The sequence below is a fragment of the Drosophila albomicans genome, chromosome X (assembly GCF_009650485.2).
Source record: "Drosophila albomicans strain 15112-1751.03 chromosome X, ASM965048v2, whole genome shotgun sequence".
NCBI lineage: Eukaryota > Metazoa > Arthropoda > Insecta > Diptera > Drosophilidae > Drosophila > Drosophila albomicans.
In genome coordinates this window covers 4,164,775-4,184,953 of record NC_047627.2, presented here as the reverse complement: position 1 = coordinate 4,184,953, position 20,179 = coordinate 4,164,775, and the positions used below count along the sequence as shown (strand labels likewise).

Sequence of the window (20,179 nt, the reverse complement as noted above, 5' to 3'; positions counted from 1 at the left end):
TTCAGTATTCCAACTCAGTATTGGCAGCTGCGTTTCGGCGATTTGTGTGAAACGCAAGGCCAACTTTTGTTTATCTTTGTCAAAAATGTGCCAAAAACTTTTGCGACGCAAAACAAATTGAAAATCTTTTTATATTTTTATTGGTCCAAGTGCCTTTTGCCTCACCAATGAAAATGTCAACGATGAAACCAATTTATTCGCAAGCAAAACTCGAGGAGTAGTGGAAGGCTTATGCCTTATTTTTGATACCCGCTACCCATTAGATAGAAGGGTATTATAACTATGTGCCGATAAGTATATGTATTCTTGATCAGCCGTAGGGTCTTAGTTGCTTTGGCTGACAATCTAGTATATATTGTCCCCTATGGTATATTTGAAATGTAGTGATATATTAATATTGCCATAATTAGGTATATTTTCGGTATATCTTACAAATAAATGTAATACCAAGTTTGTTAAATTTATAATATTTTCGGTATGTTAATTTGGTATATTTGTTATCTCACATTAAATATACCAAATATAGTCATTTGTATAATCAGTATATTTTTAGTGTATTAATTGGGTATATTTTAAGAATAGTTCTGTACTTTATATTTAAATGTGTATAATTTAGTATATTTTTGGTATATTAATTCAGCATATTTAAAGAATAATACCGTCACTATTTACATTAATCGGTAGCGGGTATTTCACAGTCGAGCAAAATTGACTGCAGCTTTCTTGTTTTTTTTTTTTTTTTACCTACATCAACATCAAGTTCAATTTGTCGTATACTTGATTTTATGCGGACCGACCGCGTGTTTTTTTTTATTGATGCTGTCAGAGAATTTCGACCGCAGTCAGTCAACTAATTACATACATATCTATGTACATATGTATGTGTGTCTATATGCTGGAATAAAGGATTTATGGCTCACTTGGCTATAAGTGAAGTTTCCTCTTCATGAAATTCAAAACGCGCCAATGTTACTCCTTACACACGCCTCCGACAATGCGCAGCTCCATATATATATTTACACTGACGAGCAAAACTGTAACACGAGTTCGTTGTTGCAACTTCAAAGGTCTGTAACTTTTTTTCTAATGCACGGATTTTAAAAATCTTAGTCTTGTTTTATTGGTTATATCATTTACTATTATTAAGCGAAATTTAAAGCCATTTGTTATCAGTTAAAGAAAATGACACGCCAAACTGTAAAAAAAGTCAAGTGTTACAGTTTTGCACTCACAATGGCAAAACTTTGGTTTTTAACTCTAAAGCTAAGTTAACCGTTAATGTTTATTTGTTTACATTTTACTCGCTGAGTTTTGATATTTTAAAGCCTAATGGTAATTGAATTTGTAATGGCTAGTGAAAAAAATAAGATCATTCTTGATTTACTAGAAGCTGGTGAATCTGTTCGAAAAGTGGCTAAAAAATTCGGTGTTAGCCATATGACTGTGCAGCGACTAAAAAAATACAGTCTAGGAAACTTTCCAATAAATCCAGGAGGCCCACCCAGAGTTTTGAGTGAACGTGACACACGCCACGTCGCTAACTTGGTAACAGGCAATCCTGATATCACACCAATAAAAGCGGCGTCAATGCTTAATTTGAGTGCCAGTGCTTGGACAGTTAGCCGTAGCCTCAACAAATTGGGTCTAAAAGCTAAAGAAATGAAAAAAAAAATCATTTCTTACAAAAAGACACATAATGCTGCGTCAGAACTTTGCCGCAACATACACAAATTGGACATTAGCGGATTGGGATACTGTAAGTCATTGCTACCAGTGTCTAAAAAAGCAAAAAATTCCAAAATATTTTTGTTTCCAAGGTTATATGGTCGGATGAAACCAAAATTAATCGGTTCGAGTCAGATGGACGCTCCTGGGATTGGACTAGAGATCCTACGATCCAATCACCAAGGAATGTGCGACAAACCGTCAAGCACGGTGGCGGTTCCATCATGGTTTGGGGGTGCATTCACTCAAATGGAGTTGGTCTCTTGGTGCTAATCGATGGAATTATGCGAAAGGAGCAATATCTAGCAATATTGCAAGAAAATCTTCCGAAACTTATTGGGAATATGGGTCTTTCTGTCGAAAAATGCGTTTTTCAGCAAGACAACGATCCGAAGCACACGTCCATATTAGTTAAAAATTGGATTTCAAAACAGAAATTTCAATTTATGAAGTGGCCACCACAATTTCCCGATATGAATCCGATTGAAAACTTGTGGAGCCACGTGAAATCGCAGCTGGCGAAATATGCAGTTCCTCCAAGTGGAATGAAGGAGTTGTGGGAACGGACACAGGACGTATGGAATACTATTCCCCCGGAAATGGTACAACGGTATACCCAAAGTATGCCCGATCGCATAGAAGAGTTGGAAAAGTCCAAGGGGATGTGGACTCATTATTAAAAAATCATTAATAAAAATATTTGTTAAAAAAATAACCAGAGTGCAAAACTGTAACATTTGACTTTTTTTACAGTTTGGCGTGTCATTTTCTTTAACTGATAACAAATGGCTTTAAATTTCGCTTAATAATAGTAAATGATATAACCAAAAACAAGACTAAGATTTTTAAAATCCGTGCATTAGAAAAAAAGTTACAGACCTTTGAAGTTGCAACAACGAACTCGTGTTACAGTTTTGCTCGTCAGTGTATATGCACTTACATAGTCGTAGTTTATTTATGTTTACTACTTGAGCTTTTTACTCGATGTTGTTGTTGTTGCTGTTGTTGAGTAACGTCTTGTTGTTACGAATATCCGCTTGTCCGCGTTGACTTTGGCACGAAGCGTTTCCTTCTCCTTCTCCTCCTCCTCTCCATTTACTTGCTGTGTTCTCTTCTTGCCCTCGACAATCAGCTATCGAACTAACCCGGATATGCGCTTGGCGAACGAACGAACGAACGAACGAAATTTCGCTACAGGCTACGGCCCATGAAAATTCAAGTGACTGCGCAAAAGAAATGCCAAAAGTAATCGCATACTATATACCAAAGAACCTGTCAAATAGATGGGGAAGCGGACAAGCGAATATCGAAAGAGAGAGAGAGAGAGAGAAAGGTAGAAAGGGGCGAGAGCTAGGAATATGCTAAATTTCTTGTCTCCCCAAATAATTGTTTTAAGGTTCAATGAATGATATTTGGCATTGTGTATCAAGCTGTAAGCCATTTGAATAGAAGTAATCTTAATTGAAATAGAGAGAAGTCGATTTCTGTTTTGCTTTTTGCTTTAAAATTTTATTTCATTTCAGAATTAACATTTCAAGTTGAAATTAACGAAATGTGCTTTAGAACCCTTTAAAAAATAAATAAATTTTTATTTGATTTATTCTCGTTATTGAATCCTCTAAGATTGTCTAAGGAGAATAATTAATAACACTATAATAAAATATATAAAGGATAACAATAAACTTACTTGGAGCTTATTTGATTTTATGATTTTGTATTATTTTTGATTTTTGAGTCGGACATCTTTTTAATTAACAATTGCCTTAAAGTTCCTTAAAGATTGCGCTTAATTTGATATTAGACTTACTTTTGATCCTAATTGTTAAGATTAAAATAAGAAGTGATTGCTTGACATCCTAAACATACGTAAACTATAAGAAACAGAAATGATAAATATCAGATAAACAAACCACGCTTTTGTTTACGTTAAGCTTACCGCTTATAATATTTTTTTTTGATCTGTGTTTTTATTAAATAAATAAATAAAAGATGGACATCAACTGTGCAATTTTCTGTATAAAAAAAATAACGATAGAGGCTCGATCTGAAATTCTCTTCAATTGATATTAGACTTACCTCTTTAATACAATTTTCTGTTCAAACTGCTAATTATTTTATTTTTATCCATTTGAATGATAAGCTGAATAGCTAAAAACGTTTTTTGAAATTAATTTTAAATATGAAATTAACTAAAAAAAAAAAATTATTTTTATAAAACCAATATAAAACAAGTAAGAAAGTTACAGTCGAGTGTGCTCAACTGTGAGATACCCGCTACCCATTTTTAATAAAAACAAAATATTGCGGTATTTTTTCAAACTATACCAAAAATACTTAAAATATACCAAATGGTATTTTTGTTATACCGATATAGTACCACATTCAAAATATACCATAGAAGGCATAATATACCAGATTGTCGGCCAAGGCAACTAAAACCCCTAGTAAGTAGGCGTTTTGCCCATGCAAAAGTATTTCTTTAATAACTTCCATAATTTTTATTTGATCGCAACCAAATTTTCAGGAATCATAACTACTATAGTTATTATTATATATACCAAAATTTGCAACTCTAGCTTTAAAATTACGCTTGTTATTCGATTTTTTTGATTTGCGGGGGCGGAAGTGGGCGTGGCAAAAATTTGAAACAAACTTGATCTGCGTGCAAACATAACAAATGCTGTCGAAAATTATAGCTCTATCTCTTATAGTCTATGAGATCTAGTGTTTCACACTGACAGACGGACAGACAGACAGACGGACAGACACACAGACGGACAGACGGACATGGCTAGATCGACTCGGCTATTGATGCTGATTAAGAATATATATACTTTAGGTCGGAGATGCCTCCTTCTACCTGTTACATACATTTCCTGCCGGCACAATGTTATAATACCCTTCTACCCTATGGGTAGCTGGTATATGTACTAAATATATAACTTCACTTACCTGTGTCTTTAGTTTTCAACAAAATGAAAAATTCACTTAAAACGCCTTGGACGCTTTGCATCGGCACCATCAGGAATGGAACGTTTAGCACGCTTACAAGAGGTTCTAATTATCTCTGTTTGTGTGCCAACATCGCGGTATTGACGAGTAGTAAATTGGACTGCTGCCGATAAATTTGATTCTTGGGCTTCATCTTGACGCGAACGATCTAATATATCTTGCATTGCCGTTTCTAAGCTATTGATTATATCTATCGCAGTATTGATGTTGAGTTGCCTATTAGCATCTACATTTATTTCACTTGCTTCAGCGGCATCAACATTCAGATCATTAGCGACAGTTTGATTTACCTCTTGTAAATTTATTTCACTTCCATCAGAGTGAGAATTCGGTGCATTATCGTTAACTTTTATAACTTTATTTGCAATTAGAACTTTTGATGCTTCGTTTCCCATCTTCGCTTGTTCTTGTAAGTTCACTTTATGGTTGTTAAAAAAAATGTATTTTATTTATTATTTATTATTAGTATTTATTTATTTTATTTTAATTTTTGTACGTGATATGCTTCGCTCTCAATTTACGACTGAACGGAATATAACATTGATATTGCAAAGGTAAAGTGATGAAGTACATTTGCCACACAAATGTAAGTGCTTCGAACTCGCTTACTATGTTGGCTCATCATATTCTATATATTTCTTTGGCCAATAAACTGTATTGCAAATGTGCAACACATGTCACAATTCAATAGTTTGTAGTTTGACTAAATATTACATTGTATTAAGTTTGGTCTCTTTGCATTTTCTGATCTCTTTCGTTCTCTTTATTTTTCGTAGGAAAATACAATCAACTGTTTCCTTGGTATTTGCTTTGGGCGAGTTATAACAATTTGCGCAAGACATACACAAACACACACAGACCATAAATGCGACTTCCGCTTTAACCGGAAATGGCAGCGCCCTGTGGACGGGTTTCCCCATATCCAATATTACATTTTCCATCTCCCCCTGACACTAGCAAATAACATGTGCTCTTTACTTCTTTACTTTCTTTATCATTTTTTGTAGCCATACCCACCATTATTATTATTATTATTATTGTGATTGTAACTTTGTTAGAAGGACGTCCATTTCAACTGCATGTGTGTGTGTGTGTGTGGGCATGTCTAAGGCTTATTAAATTGTCATTTAGCAGGCGGGCAGGCAGAAGGACGACAGGCCATGCAAATTGCTGACAGTCAAAGCAAATTAGTTGAGTTCTCTTGCCCAGGGGCCATGTGCTGATTGCATTGATGAAAGTTCAAGCAACGGGAATGAGAACACAGCGCAACGGAGACACACTCTCTTTATCTCTCCGTCTCCGTCTCCGTCTCCATCTCTTCGTCTGATAGACGATGCCCATTGCACGTGCCAGTTATTTTCAATAGAGTTTGTTGCCATGGCCATTATTAAATCCACTTAACAATTGTCCAAGCCATTCGAATCGAAACATTTATGGCATTTTGTAAACAACTCGTGGCCGCACACAAAAACCGCAAAGATCAAATGCAAAACATGCAGACAGCCCACTAAAATAGAATATAAAAGCAGAGATGCTAGACATAGACAGGCGACCGAAAAGACTTTTATTACAATCGAGGCTAGATCAATTGCTACAATAAACAGATATAAAAACAAGTAAGAAAGCTACAGTCGAGTGTGCCCGCTAGATACCCGCTACTCATTTTCATTAAAACCATATTCTCTAAAAATATACCAAAAATACTAAAATATACTTAAGCCTATATTTGGTATATCGCTCGTCTATGAGATACCCGCTACTCATTTTTATTAAAACCATATTCTAAAAATATACCAAAAATACTAAAATATACTTAAGCCTATATTTGGTATATTGCTCGTCTATGAGATACCCGCTACTCATTTTCATTAAAACCATATTCTAAAAAATATACCAAAAATACTTAAATATACTTAAGCCTATATTTGGTATATTGCTCGTCTATGAGATACCCGCTACTCATTTTCATTAAAACCATATTCTAAAAAAATGTACCAAAAATACTTAAATATACTTAAGCCTATATTTGGTATATTGCTCGTCTATGAGATACCCGCTACTCATTTTTATTAAAACCATATTCTAAAAATATATACCAAAAATACTAAAATATACTTAAGCCTATATTTGGTATATTCCTCGTCTATGAGATACCCGCTACTCATTTTCATTAAAACCATATTCTAAAAAAATGTACCAAAAATACTTAAATATACTTAAGCCTATATGTGGTATATCTATATGATACACAATGAAAATATGGTATACCACAGAATAATAAATATACTAAAATGTTCTGTACAACATCAAAAATATACCAAAGACTAGATTAAGAAAGGTTATTGGCATATTTTTAGTATTTTTGTAGTTTATTAATTTGGTATTTTTTAAAATGAATATAGCAGTGTTTTGCTTTTATCGGGTCGACTGTTAACGCTAATCTAGATGCACTATATATACTTTATAGTGTCGAAGATGACTTCTTCAGCCTGTTACATACATTTCCTGCAGACACAAAGTTATAAAACCTTGCGGGTATAAAAATGCAAACTTAACTCTCAATGAATAGTATTAACTAATATAGTTTTAGAGCTATTAAACAAAGTTGTCGACATAAGAAATTTATAATGCCCGAATATGGCAAACTATTGAACACTAAATTTCTAGAGTGAAACATAAAAAATCACGTAGAGTTTCTTAGAGCGTTTATTCGCGACTGATCTATTAATGCTACCTTTTTCTTATTCGTGAATATGAAATTATTATTATGTTACAATGTTATTATGTTAATGCACTGCTATTCTCAGCAGAAACTATTTAAAACTCTTGTCAACTGCCTTGTCGCAGTTAGCTATTTTGATGTTTTGCGTCATGCTTGGCAAGCCAACATTTGCTTTGGTTTTTCTTTCGATTTTGCTCCTCCTTCATGAATGTAGCGGCATCTGGAATGTGGACCATTGAATTCATGGCATACTTATGAGGGTCATGTATCAGCTGGAGCTGAGTATTATATGCATGTAGTTTCCTTCTCGGCCAGATGCTGACTGCGTTTCTTTGCTGGCTTTGCTTTCTATTTTTAATTTTTGTACCAGCTATCCATTGGGTAGAAGGGTATTATAACTTTGGGCCTGCAGGAGGCATCTCCGACCCCATAAAGTATATATGTGTTCCTGATCAACGTCAACAGTCCGCCAGTCCGTCTGCCTGTCTGTCCGTTAGTATAAACACGAAAATCTCAGAGACTATAAGAGTTAGAGATATGATTTTTCGACAGCACTATTTATATCTTATGCGCTGTGTTATATATTCAGTGTAGTACTACTTGTATATCGATATAGTAAATATATACTTTGGTATATTTTTTTTTGCGATATTTTGTATTATACTTTCAGAATATGGTTTAATTGAAAATGGGATGCGGGTTTTTATGATTCTTGAAAATTTAATTGCGATGTAGTTTGTTTAAGAAATTATTTTGTATATGAAAATAAACCTACTTACTACAGGTCTTAGTTTATTTTGTACTCTATTGTATATTTTTGAATGTAGTACTATATCAACATACTAAGTATACCATTCGGCATATTTTGGTATATTCGCGGTATATTAATTCGGAATATTATAAGAATAACACCACACTGTTTTGGGTTACGGGTATTGCACAGTCGAGCACACTCGACCGTAACTTTTTACTTGTTTCCCTCTCTCTCTCTCTCTATTTTTTGTTTGTGCTTTGTCGTTATTAATGGGCAAACGTAAATTCATTTCAACAGCAGATCAGAAACGCAGCCAGCAGCTGCATAAAATAAAATACAACAAAAAAAAGCGACCCTTGGCCATGCTGTGAATAGTTGTAGATTTGTTGCACAAGCGTCTACATAAAAATCCTATTAGAAATCCGCTTGAGTTCTCCTTATTTTTTTCTTCTTTGCTCAACTTTCTTTTCTCTGTGTGTGTTTGTGTTTGTGTGTGTGCTGTGCGTGACTTTTGCCATCTGCAGTCTTTTTGATGTCTCGATTGAAGCTCAGCCAGCGGGGGGCGACGGTAGCCAAGTGAGCAAGAGAAAAAGCATCATCATCGTTGCCTGCAATTGCAGCTTAGCATCATTTCATCGTAATTTGAAGCGATTTTAATGGCTCAGCTGTTGCGAGTAAATTGCGTGGCAATGGCCAACAAACTTCATTGATTTTATGCGACTTGCAATCGCAATCGCAGCGCAATCGTTCGTCAGGCCATCAATTTTTATGGGGCGACGCAACAGCTGGGAGCAGCACCAAGGGTAACAAACAGGACAGAAGAGAACAGAAAAGAACAGAACAGGACCGAGAACAGCTGCAGCTAATAAGATCAAAACAGGCAACAACAAGAAAAAAAAAGCAAAAAGACATTGATAAATTTCCCAAACATTTCAGGTGAAACTTGTTGTTGCTTTGGTTACATTCCCTTCTGTGTGCGTGTGAGTGTTGAGTGTGAGTTTGGAGTGCCGAATTCCAAATAAATGTTTTACATATTGTAGAATAACAATATATAAAATTGAGACAAAAGGCAGCCGAATAAAATACCAAACACACACACACACACAAACACATAACTTGCTGCGTGGGCGGCAATAAAGCTACAAAGGAATTTGAGTATTGAAACAAAAGGCAAAGAGCATTTGCTTTTTTTATTTACGAGTATGTGTTGTGTTGGCGAGGTTACTAACTAAATAAATGAAATGACTTAATAAAATCAAATATTTATCTTTAGTAAATTAAAATCATATGTTTTTCAAAGTATTTTGCATTTACATTATCAGCGGAAATTCCATTCGAATCAAAGAATTCTTTTTGCGGACATACCATTGTAATTGTAAAGTACAAAAATATTTTAAGAATTCATTGCGGCTCCATTTGATTTGTTAGTAAAGTATTTTAAAAGATACTAAATAATCTGTTGAATCAAATATATTTTTACTTACTTTAGCTAAAGTTTAAACTTGTTAATTATTTCGCTAGTTAAATTTTCTTTTTTTGATATTATATTTCCATTTTAATTTGTAATGAACTTACCTATTGCTAAAATTATTTTTATTACTCAGAATAAAAAAATGTGATAAAGTCAAGAATTTGTACATAAATTCAATGAATATATTTATCTTATTTGTGATTACTTTTACATTAAACATACTTTTCTTTCTTATATACTTTATTATTTATAAGAATAGGTGTAACAAGACTTTACCTAAGTAATACAAATTTGATTGTTGTTTATTTTTAAGTTACCTCTAAGTCAGCTTTTTTTTATTTTTTCCAAATTTATAAATAACGATGACGACAAACTTTTTGATCGACCTTCGCTGATTGGGCCACAAGGTTGTCGACTGTCGACTGCTGGTTCAGCAGGGCATCATATGATGCCTGCTCGAATTTCTTTATAATATTTATGCACTCGCAATATTCTGCTTCGCTCGGTTTTTTCTTCTTCTCTTCGTGTGTGTGTGTGTGTGGGCGTGTATTGCCTTAATATCGCTGTGGGCACTTCACAAGATTTGACGATTTGGTAACGTCCTGGCAAATTGGCAATGCGGTTGGCCTCCCCTCCCCCTTCCACTCCTTCAGCCCAAGAATTCTTGTTGTTCGAGTTGCTCCCGAAATTGTGCACTGCCTCAACTTCTCAGCTAATGGCAGAGAGAACATCGTAAGCTGCTTATTGTTGTAAATCACTTACTGCTGTTATTCCCATCCTTATTTGCTGTTCTTGATGTTGTTGTTTTGAAGTGGGTTTTGGTGAACGAGTTGTGGATGAATTGGCATAAGGAATAGAAAGAGACAGAGAGAGAGAGGGAGAATTGTGAGCGAATAAGCAACACATTACCCAATGCGCAATGCATTTGTAATGAAATGCGAAAATGCTGGGGAATTGCTTTCACTTTCACTTTCTCCCTCTTTCTCTTTCCTTCTCTGTGCTTGGAGTTTCCTTTTTGCCCTTGCATCCTCTACATGGCTTACATTTGTGAACTCTTTTCAAATTCTGAGCATAGTGAATCTTCTTTTCAAATGTTATTCGAATATTAGATCATTTAAGTCTGACTATAATTTAAATCCATCTTTTTTGTGATGAAACTTATATGCATCAACTTAATTTTTAAATCAACTTCTTTTTTAGAGTAGAATTAATCCTTTTTTTAGGTTCATACTCATGTTAATCCGATTTGAAAACAATCTTTTTTTTGTAGATGAACTTGTTTGTTTTGAAATTAATCTTTTTTGTAGTAGAATGTGTTATGTTTACTTGTAGTTATTTCATTCGATGATGATCTAACTAAAATAATGAAATTATTACTTTCATTTTATAAGCAGAAAAAGGGTTGAGACTGTCAAATATTTGTATTAAGTTTTAAGGTTGAAAATAAAATCGGAAGTGTGTATTTTTTAGATCCGCTAAACATAGGATAGAAGGGTGTTATAGCTTTGTGCCTCCAGGAAATGTATGTAACAGGCAGAAGGAGGCATCTCCGACCGATTCTTGATCAGCGTCAGAAGCCGAAACGATATAGCTATATCCGTCTGTCTGTCTGTCTATGGAAAAACGCCTCCTGCAATCGTGTTAATTTGGTATATTTTGTACGATACGGTATATTTTGAATTTTGCACTATATTAATATACTAAATGATGCCTTGAGTAGTGAATATCTCACAGTCGACCCCTCTCGACTGTAGCTTTCTTGCTTGGCATTTAATAATAATACCAAAAGTCAGTTTATTTGGATGTATTGTCTTATATTATCTTTAAATTTGTAAAATAAAATTGTCATTTCATTGAAAACTTGTGATTGGCAAATTGTTATTCTTATGTGCATTAGCACTTAGTTTAATTACTTTAACGCCAGCCTGCAGACGCGACAAAATTAATAACTGTTGGCCATAATTGGAAATGGCTTTTACCCTCAAGAAATATGTCGATTGACCTGTCTATGAACTCTAAAATATCTATATCTGTCATTGAGATCAGCTTGCACAACAACAAAAAAAGAAGAGAAAATAGGAGCAGAGAAGAGAAGAGAACAAGCATATAAACATGATGGACTCGTTATCAGTCCATATCGATAACACAGTCTTATAGCCATTGAAAGGTTAACAGACGTTGTCGATGTGATACTTTTATGTGTGTGTGTGTGTGTGAGTGTGTGAGTGGTAAATGCGAACATGCTGCCCACGTAGCATTCACTTAGCATATTCCAAAGTAGATATGCCGACTGCCATCTCAATTTCCCCTAAGCCAATCTCATCTGCATTTTACGCAGCAGCAGCAACAGTAGCAGAAGTCAGAATTCTGTTTTGGCCTGAATTACAAGTAGACAAATGCGACGATGCGTCAAGAGGGGGAGGGAGGAGCGTGTGCGAGTGCGAGTGAGATAGAAGAAAACAGGGAAAGAGGGAGACAGAGAACGGAAAATACAAAACAGTTTCAAGTGCCAAACACTTCTAACAAAAGTTCAAATTCGGTGCGGGTATTGAGCAATTGTATTACACTCGTTTATACACATGTGTGTGTGTGTGTGTGTGTGTGTGCGTGTGTGTGTGTATATGTGTGTGTGTCTGTGTGTGAAGGAGACAGACAGACAGCAGGGCAGCACACACACACACACAGCTTCCTTGTTCCAACCACTTGTTGTTGTTGTTATTACAGATTGTTGTTGCTGTTCCGCTATTGTTGTTGATTGTGTTTGTTATTGCTGTTGTTGTCGTTGTTATTGTTTGGCGCTCTCTTCTTCACATAAAATATTAATACCATCAACTTCAGCAACAGGAATAAAAACCCCCCTCTAAAACGTATAATAAAAAAAGTACACAACGAACGTGAACACTTTGTTCTTGTTGCTCTACTAGATTGAAAGTAAAAAGAAAAATACAGATACATAAGAAAAACATAAAAAACAAATGCGAAAGCTAAATTAAATGATAAGGCAGCGTATTTTGGCATTCAATTCTGTTGATAGGGCTTATCAATTAGCTACTTCAGGGGGGAACTCTAGCAAACAATGTCGTAATTAAATTCTGCATTTTAAAATAGAATCTATCATTTACATACTTTCAAAAAAATGTAAAGCAATTCAGTGGGCAGCAAATGTTTGTAGTCTTAACTGAAATTTATGTGGCAAGCTTTATTTATTTAACAATTGTATTGTATTTATGATATGCGTAGCACGATAATAACATGGGTAGCAACATGATTAAGTACGGTTCTTTGCCAAGCATGTGTCTATAAATTCTAAATACTTGGCTTGATAGTTGTAAAGTATTTTGATTGCTTGGTTAAACAGAAATATTCTTTTAGATATACCATAAACAAATTTTATGTGAATTTTAAATTAAAATTTTAAGTTACAGTAAAGTAAAACAGTAAGTAAAACCCGTTGGGTAGAAGGGATAAAGATAACTAGAGTTTTTATGATTCCTGAGAATTTGATTGTGATTAAATATTGTAGAAGTTTTCGAAGAAATACTTTTGTATGGCAATTTACGCCTACTTAGGGGCTTTGGCTTACAATCTGGTATATTTTGACATCGATGGTATATTTCTAATGTCGATATACCAAATATGAGTTTTAGTATATTTTAGTATTTTTTGCAATTGTTTTATTTAAAATTAATTTTAAGGTAAAATAATTTTAATATCAAGTGGATATTTATTCTTTAACATTTTGATTTAATTTTGCAAATTTAATTTTGGAGTCAAAGCATTTAATTTCATTAAATTTGATGCTTTTTAGTACTTTTCTTTTAATCAGCTTTATCAGTGTATCAAATAGGGAAGTTTAGCGTTATTTCAATTTAATAGCAAATTAATGTGAAGTAAATTTAATGTGAATTTTGTTACATTTGTTCTTTGCTATATATTTTTTTTCTTTTAATCAATGTTATCAAAGAGATGCATTTTTGGCCATTCTTTTATTTAAATTTCAATTGATTTTAAAATTTTTAGTTTATTTCAATTGAATTAAATGCATTTAATTTTTAACTAAAGTAATTTTATTTCAATTCAATTACTTGTGTTGTCACTTTTAGATATTTTCGATTTTTAATCAATTTTATCAGATTTAATCTAGAGAGTGTACCGCATTTTTCGAATACGGAAGTTCGGCATTCTTTCTTTGCCTTTTTGAATAAAAGTCGAGTTAGTCGCACGTTACAATGCACAGTCAATGTGTGTGTGTGTGTACATAGCAATGTGTGTGTGTGTTTTGCCTTGCTTGTATTTGTGCACTTTACGACTTTAATTATGTAAGTACATAATTGTGTTATTATCATAAGCGTACGGACTTGTTTCTGGTCAGGTCCTGGCCCGAGTCTCCGCAGTGTGTTGCTCCTTGCTCCTATGCGTATGCACGTATGTTAGTGTGTGTGTGTGGTGTGTGTTTGTGTGTTGGATGTCCTGTGTGCTGTGCGTCCAGGCCTGACCTTGTCTGGCCGGTCTGCTTGGCAAGCATTTTACGGCCATTAAGCCCCGGCAGTGTCTTTTCGGGGGTTACGCTTACGGTTGTTATTGCCGTTTGGGTCGTTGCCGTTTTAATGCCACGCCCCCTGCCCCCAAGCTCGAACCCTAAAGTGAAGGCATGTCGCTGTATTCGTCGACGCCGTCGTCGTCGTGCAACCTTTGGGGTCGTCCTTACTTACAATTTAATCTGTGCTCAGTCTTCTGGCATTGTTATTCTTATTATTTAAATTATGAAATGCGCAATGCTTTTAATTATGCATCGAAACATTTTCGCCGCTTCCTTTTTCATTAACAAACTTTCAAAGAAAATACAAAATGAAAGCGGATACACAACAACAACAACAACAACATACCATGAAAGTAAAAAAAAGTACATTTTAAGAAATGGAAAATGGCTAATAATTAAAACCTGAACAGTGATTATTGCCTCAAGTTCTTCACTTTGCGTGTGTTTTATTTTTTATTTTTTTCGTTTTCTTATTTCCATTTGCGCAGTGGCTCTGTGATTGTTTGTCAATGCGAACAATTTATTTGCTTTTAATTAGAGAGAGCGGCAAATTAATTACACATACGCCGCGTTGTCTAATTTCAAACAGTGGGTGTGTGTGTGTGTGTGTTTGTTTTTGTTTTCATATATGTATATTTACTTGAAACGGCATTTAATTAAATTATGGCTTTAATATATGTATTTATTATGCCAACATTACGTCGGTTCTCAGATTCCTTTGGCTTCATTTGAATGCCTTGCCTCCGCCTCGCACTTTGGGGCAGAGTAGACAGTGGCGTCCCAAGGGGCGCCACGCGCTAATTGGACAGCGAATTGAATTCCAATATTCAAATTTTGTATCAAATTTCAAACACATTTGCAGGAATTGAATTACACCAGAAGCTGGAGAGAAATTAACACAAAAGCACATTTTAAACAATGTTTAAGAAAGAAGGGTGAATAAAGCCTCATCAATGCAATTTTGTACATAAAAAAGTTAAAGGATTGCGTTGTTGTGAGTCAAAGTGTTTAAAGAAAGCTGAGTCGAGTGTGCTCGACTGTAAAATACCCGCTTGCCATTTTCCATAAAACCATATTCGAAATATATCCCAAAAATACACCACAAAAATACAAAAATATACTGAAAGCTATATTTGGTATATTGATAGCAATTTTCAATAAAGCCATATTCGAAAAATATCCTAAAAGTACACCACAAAATACAAAAATATACTGAAAGCTTTATCCGGTATATTGATATGCATTTTCAATAAAACCACATTCGAAAAATAACCCAAAAATACACCACAAAATATAGAAAAATATACTGAAAGATATATTTGGTATGTTGAAAGGCATTTTCCATAAAACCATATTCGAACAAGTAAGAAAGCTACAGTCGAGTGTGCTCGACTGTGAGATACCCGCTACCCATTTTAAATAAAAGCAATATATTTTGCGGTATTATTCTCAAAATATACCAAATATACCGCAAAAATACTAAAAATATACCAAATGGTATATATGGTATATCGATATAGTACCGCATTCAAAATATACCATAGACGGCACAATATACCAGATTGTCAGCCAAAGCAACTAAGACCCCTAGTAAGTAGGCGTTTTTGCCCATACAAAAGTATTTCTTAAATAGCTTCCACAATTTTTTTCTGATCGCAACCAAATTTTCAGGGATCATAACTATTATAGTTATTACTGTATATACCAAAATTCGTAACTCTAGCTTTAAAATTACGCTTGTTATTCGATTTTTTTGATTTGCGGGGGCGGAAGTGGGCGTGGCAAAAATTTGAAACAAACTTGATCTGCGTGCAAACATAACAAATGCTGTCGAAAAAAAATTATAGCTCTATCTCTTATAGTCTCTGAGATCTAGGTGTTCATACGGACAGACGGACGGACAGACGGACATGGCTATATCGTCTCGGCTGTTGACGCTGATCAAGAATATATATACTTTATAGGGTCGGAGATGCCTCCTTCTACCTGTTACATACATTTCCTGCCGGCACAAAGTTATAATACCCTTCTACCCTATGGGTAGCGGGTATAAAAATATCCCAAAAGTACAAAAAAAATATATACTGAAATATATATATATAAAAAATATATACCGAAATATTGAAAAAATATACTGAAAGATATAATTGGTAGCCATTTTCAATATAATCATATTCGAAAACTATATCAAAAATACATCACACAATACAAAAATATATTAAAAGCTGTATCTGGTATATTGCTAGCCATTTTCAATATTCGAAAAATATCCCAAAAATACATAACAAAATATATAGAAAAATATACCATATTCGAAAAATTTCCCAAAAATACATAACAAAATATATAGAAAAATATACTGGAAACTATGTATATTTTGTATATCAAAAAATATACAAAAAAAAAAATACTGAAAGCTTTATTAGCAGAAAGCTGAAAGCTTTATTTTCGGGTCGGGAGTGGCCGTGGCAACAATTTTAAACAAACTTGATCTGGTATATTGATTAAAAGTTAAAAGCTACTGTCGAGTGTGCTCGACTGCGAGATACTCGCTACCCATCGAGAATAAAAGCAAAACAGTGCGGTATTAATTTTAAAGTATACCGGTATATACTGATCTATATATAAAATAATGCGGTATATTTACCGCTAAATTATTACAAATATAACAAATGCTATATTTGGTACTGCGTTTAAAAAAATACCATAAAATACAAAATGTACCACATTGTCAGCCAATGCAACTAAAACCTGTAATAGGTATGCGTTTGTTTTCCATACAAAAATATTTGGTAGGAAACTTTTTCAATTTTCATTTGTTCGCAACCAAATTTTCAGGAATCATAAATACTGAAGTTGTTATTATATGCAACGTATAGCTTTAAAATGGCGCTTGCTATTCAATTTATGTAAACTTGCTGGGACGGAAGTGGGCATGGCAAACATATTAAACAGACTTGATCAGCGTGCTGTACAAAAAATTATATCTCAACCTCTTATAGTATTTGAGTGTTCATACAGACGGACGGAAATAACTGTATCGTCTGGGCCGTTGACCCTGATCAAATTATTATATATACTCTATAGGGTCGGAAATGCCTCCTTTCGCCTGTTACATAATTTTCCAGAAAGCGCCTTCCTTTCTACCTTATGGGTAGCGGAAATAAATATCTCGTAATATCGACCACATATAATATAACGCAACTTTCTTCTTTGGCAGCTGCAGCTGCTGTTGAAATCAGGACGCCTCTGGGCGCAGTGTCAGGCGCAGGCATTTTAACTTGCTCTAAATTATTATTAAGTGCTTTTCATTTTAAGTTACCAACACACACGCACACACACACACACACACGCACACATGCAAGCATCCTTAGCCTGACGCTTTTTTGCCTCTGTGATATCCTTTAGCAACAATTCGTCAATGTCAAAATTACGACAGTGGGCACGATTAGACTTACGAGTACTTTTGCGCCTGCTGTTGCAATTTGTTCCTCCCCACCTCTCTGCTTCGCCTCCTCTCGCTCCTCTAGCTCAGTCCCCACTCAAGTTACCGCATCGCCTCAAACTTACTGACTTATCTACGATGGAGCCATACCAATTTTTGCCATCGCGCTGCTGCGGCGAGAATCTGTGGAATGTCGCCTGCTTGCTTGCCTCTTGTTGATGCCACGATGAAAATAAATTGTTATTAATGCTTTTGGTCCATAGTACGCCTTTGGCCACTGCCGCTCGGTTCGCTTCGGTTTTCGTTATAGTCAATGAAATATTTGAAACGCGCGCTAAGTTCCAAATGGTTGTGTGTTACTCTCTACGTGTATACGTGTGTGTGTGTGTGTGGGTGGGTGTATGTGTGTGCGTGGGTCGACGTGGGTGTGGCCAAAGCCCAAATAATGTGCGGCAATTTAATGTGGCATCCACTTGTTGCAGAAACGCGAAACGCGGAAAGCGAACAAAAACTCATAAACCGTTTACGGCCGACGTCAAATTGATTTGTGCCACGCGGGCACACGAAGCAAATCAATTGCACTGCTTGCGCAAAAGGTAATCATAACTCCTCGACTCAATTCTCAGGGAAATATCACCAGCACCTCCTTCTCCTTCTCCATTTCCACTTCTCGCCCACTTCGATCACATCCTTTCGACGCTCGAGAAAATGCTGCAAAAATAAAGCGGAAACAGTCGCAGACGGTGCGCCGTGAACTCGGCAAACGCAACGTCAAACGGAATGAAAACAGCAACAGCAACAGCAACAGATACAAAAACAAAATAAAAATAGCTAAAGGAAAAAAACAAAAAGAAAAAGCTGAAAAATCGCACATAAAAACAGCTTAAAGAAGTTTTCCTAAAGTCGAAGTCTGAATGTGCTTTTAAGATGTGAGAGTCAACTCAAATTCTTAACTGGGAGAAATAACTTTAAGTTCTTTACTATATTGTTCGAATTCTGATATGACAACAATTCACTATAATAATTAAATAAGTATTATATAATTTCCATTCTATAGAAAAACTTGCAAGATTTTCTTAAGCTAGCCATTATTTTTTAAAGTAATTAATAATATAAAAAAAAAATATAAGGTATGTTTGAGAGGTCTTGCATTTGCTTTGAAAGAGGACAAATAATAATAAAAAAGGCTTTAGATAACTTAACATTTGGATAAAAAAATGTGGCTTTAATTAAAATTAAAATTTGTAATGTAATTTGCGTATACTTAATATACTTACTTAAAATCTTATTTTTCTTTAAATACGATTCGAGTATTGAAAGGAGATATTAACTACAATGAATATTGTTTTAAAAATATAAACAAGAGTTGAAACTGAGATTGCTTAATATTATTACTTACATGCTAATTTCAATGTTTAATTTATTTGACGTATACCTAATATACTATTTCAATATTCGAATTGTTTTAAAAAGAATTAATTTAAATATAATAATATAACAAAAAGTCAGATCATACAACAAAGTGAAGGATATTTAAAACTAAATATGGTCACGTTTGTTATGCTAATTATGATATACAAGTATATATAATAAGGGCACATTTGCAACAGTAAATGCAATTTATATTGTCTTAAAAATATAAACATTTGTTCGTATTGAGAATACCTCTTAAATGAAAATGTGTTTTCACTGTCTTAGTTGCCAGTTGACTTTGTTTCTAGGGTATCAAAAGATGCCCGCAAGACTCGTTAAATTGCGTGCAGCTTCCGTTTTATTTTCCGCTTTCGTTGCCCCGCTCTCGTTTTCGTTCTCATTCCCATTCCCATTCCCTGTTCCCGTTTCCAGTTGCTTTACCCAATTCCAATCCAGCAGCTTGTGCTTGGCGTGGTAGGCGTCGACTGAGGCGTCGCGGTTGGCCGCAGTCGCCGCTGCGTTGCCATCACATAAAATCGCAGGCTGGCTCGTTAAATGCCATGGAGCCATCTTCAGCTTCATCGTTATGCCCATCATCTCATGGCTCAGTCTCAGTCTGTCTCTTTTTTGCTGTTTCTGTATCAGTTTCAAGCTTATTCTCATTGTCATTCCCGTTGTCGTTGTCGTTGTTGTCGTCCTGTTTGTGGTCCTTTATTTGCATTTTGCTGCCTGCGCGCTGGCCAAGGAATTCAAAACAGATTTCTTGGCCAGATTGTACAGCGCTAACAGTTCATTACCCAAATGACTGCTTTGCTCTGACTCTGACTCTGACTCTGAGGCTGAGAAATTTGAATGGGGGATCGAGATTGGGGTTGTAGTCATGGTCGAGGGGCTTCGGGGGATCGGGGATCGGGGGTCGTAGTCCGGTCACTACAGTGTTTTCCTCTGAAAAGGTTTCATTTCATTCCGAAATTTGTTGAAAAATAAAAAACTTTTGCTCATCTTGTTCATACATACTGCTTTCATAGTTTACGCCCTGCAATTTTCTTTAAAACTTTTGACCTAACTTTTCCTTTTTCCCCCTCCCACTCTCACTG

At 34.9% G+C, this 20,179-nt stretch overlaps 1 protein-coding gene and 1 long non-coding RNA gene across 5 annotated transcripts in view; one reads left to right on the top strand and one right to left on the bottom strand.

Annotated features, from left to right (window-relative positions):
* The window catches only part of LOC117577394 (uncharacterized), a 72,120-nt gene that overhangs the window by 41,484 nt on the left and 10,457 nt on the right, over positions 1 to 20,179 (top strand). The window lies entirely within an intron of this gene.
* LOC117577401 (uncharacterized) lies at positions 3,213 to 5,274 on the bottom strand. 2 transcript variants are annotated; one of them, XR_004573165.2, is made up of 5 exons: positions 4,678 to 5,274; positions 3,802 to 3,914; positions 3,662 to 3,737; positions 3,413 to 3,596; positions 3,213 to 3,353 (listed from the first exon to the last, which is right to left on the bottom strand). It is a non-coding gene; the product is annotated as an uncharacterized LOC117577401 (long non-coding RNA). The 2 variants fall into 2 exon arrangements; XR_004573163.2 differs by having other exon boundaries at positions 3,802 to 3,873; positions 4,678 to 5,272.